Genomic DNA, 2,511 nt, shown 5'->3' with positions numbered 1-2,511 from the left:
CCTTGGGGCAAGTACAACCTCCCTGGGTTATCCACAAGCTCCTTGGGGCAACCACAACCTCCTTGGGGCATCCACAGCCTCCTTGGAGCATCCACACCCTTTCTGAGCATCGACAACCACAGCCAGGCAGGATGAGTTCCCTGGCTCTCACACTGCCACTGCCACAGCCTCAGGACCTGGAATCATCCCAAACCTCCTTCCAAAAGAAAGAGTTTGCTACCCCAGCCCAACATGTGCCCCACTGAGCTCCTTAAGGGGTATCCCAATCCCTGAATCCCAGCTGAGAGGCATGGGGCACAGCAGGAGACATGCCAAGTGCCACCAGTTCTTGCTTCTGTCACCACTCCCTCCAGGGAGATGACAGCCAGCAAGGAAGAGCCATCCCAGAGCAATGCCAAAGGCACAGCCAGCACATCCCTTGGGATGGGCCCCTGGGAAGCAGTAACTGCATTCGTGGCTGTGTCAAAAGAGAAAGGAAACTCCCTCTGAAGCTCCTCAGATGCAGGAAGGTTCATCTCCTCTTAGAAAGGAAAGCCAAGCATGTGGGTCAGCCCAGGAGCAGTTCCCAGTGCTCCCAGTTGCTCTCTCATTCAGCACATGGTTCCAAGAACAAGAGCCATGTTGCAGCTGAGAGTTTTTAGGGTGAAAAATGCAAATGTGGAAGCACGGCAGGAATTTACAGCACTTGCTCTGTGCTGTTGAGGAGAATTTTCAAAGGCAAAGGGTTGCAGAAGAAGCTGAGAAGGATTTGATGGAGCATTTACAAACCAAATTTCAACTGGAGGCTGAGCTGCTCCACAGCATGAAATTCTTTTACACTTTAATTTTCAGGTTAAACAAATAAAACCTCTTCAAACCAAGGCAAAATATTGAGGCTTAGGTTGAATCTAATGCTCTGCTCAGCTCCAAGTGAAACCTCCTGAAACAGCTGAAGCTCCAAGAAATGAAGAGCTGTTTCATCCCCCTCTGTCCCAGTCAGGTTTTGCCTCTCCTTTCCCACCCCAAACCACTCCCACTGGTGGGGTTTGCAGCCTGGGGATGGTGGTGACACTGATGAGGCTGAGAGCCCAGAGTGGCACAGGACCTGAGCACACCACAGTGTGGGGAAAGGCAAAGAGTCATCAGCCCTATGATTTGCAGCCCCTCACCATGCCTCAGGCTGCTGCCACCAACACCCTCACTCAGCACTGCCCCGGGACCTGAGGCCCTGGCTCCTTTCCACATCCATCCCTTCCCCAGGAACCTCTCCAGCCCTGTCCCCATCCCTTCCCCATGGACCCATCCCTGTCCCCATCCTTTCTTCAGGGACTCCTCCATCCCTTTCCCCATCCCTTCCCCAGGAACCTCTGCAGTGTTGGGGCCATCCCTGTCCCCATCCTTTCTTCAGGGACTCCTCCAACCCTGTCCCCATCCTTTCCCCAGAGACTCCTCCATCCCTGTCCCCATCCCTTCCCCAGGGACCACTCCATCCCTGGGGCCATCCTTGTCCCCATCCCTTGCCCTGGGACTCCTCCAGTCCTCTCCCCATCCCTTCCCCAGGGACCCATCCCTGCCACCATCCCTTCCCCAGAGACGCATCCCTGTCCCCACCCTTTCCCTAGAGACCACTCCATCCCTGTCCCCATCCCTTCCCCAGAGACCCATCCCTGTCCCCAGCCTTTCCATCCCTGTCCCCATCCCTTGCCCAGAGACCCCTCCAAGCCCTGGGGCCATCCCTGTCTCCATCAGTCCTCCAAATCTGTCACAACAACAGCCTCTGCCGTGCCCATCCCACACTTTCCCTTGGATCATCCCACAGCCCCCAGAGCACAGTGACCCCACTGCAGAGGCGATTCCTGTGGGATTCCAGCCCTTCCTTCCCAGCCGAGCTGTCCCAGCCGGTGGGCTCAGCGCTGGCTGCACACTCACGTGTGCTCCCTGCTGGGTTATGCAAGCGCTGCCAGCAGCTCCCGAGCATCCCTGCGGATTATCCCGGGGCTGGGAATGCCGCTGAACAGGAAGCAGCAGCGAGAGGTGCCTGTGCATCGCTGCCTGCTTCAAATTCAGGGATATGTCACTCCCCAAGTCCCTCAATACACCAAGAGACAGGCAACAAGGCTTAAGGAGCTCGGGGAAAGCATCTTGGCAGCAGGGATGGCTCCAGGAACAGCTTTCAGCAGCCCAAGCTGTAAGGATGAGGATTACATCAGATGTGGACTCTCTCCCAGCACCAGGGCAGAGATCCTGTGGATCCAAAGCCTCCAGATTTGCAAGGGGTGGAAAGGTCTTGCTCTGCCCCGTGGCTGGCAGGGGAAACTGAGGCTGCAGACACGGATCTCTCCCAACTGGGATGAACAGGCTGTGTGCAGTATGGGATGGAGGGGGCAAGGGAGCAAAGGCAGCAAGGGAAGAGAGATCATAGTGTCATAGTGTGTTAAGGGGTTGGAATGAAACTTAGAGATCATCCAGTCCCAACCCCCTGCCCTGGGCAGGGACACCTCCCACCAGAACAGGTTGCTCAAGGCTTCAGCC

General features: G+C 56.3%; 1 protein-coding gene across 1 annotated transcript in view; it reads right to left on the bottom strand.

The window, feature by feature from the left end:
• The window catches only part of PPFIA4 (protein tyrosine phosphatase, receptor type, f polypeptide (PTPRF), interacting protein (liprin), alpha 4), a gene marked incomplete at its 3' end in the record, with an annotated part of 35,776 nt that overhangs the window by 28,597 nt on the left and 4,668 nt on the right, over positions 1–2,511 (bottom strand). The window lies entirely within an intron of this gene.

Source organism: Acanthisitta chloris, unplaced genomic scaffold (assembly GCF_000695815.1).
Source record: "Acanthisitta chloris isolate BGI_N310 unplaced genomic scaffold, ASM69581v1 scaffold16603, whole genome shotgun sequence".
Classification (NCBI taxonomy): domain Eukaryota; kingdom Metazoa; phylum Chordata; class Aves; order Passeriformes; family Acanthisittidae; genus Acanthisitta; species Acanthisitta chloris.
This window is presented reverse-complemented; position numbering and strand designations above follow the sequence as displayed.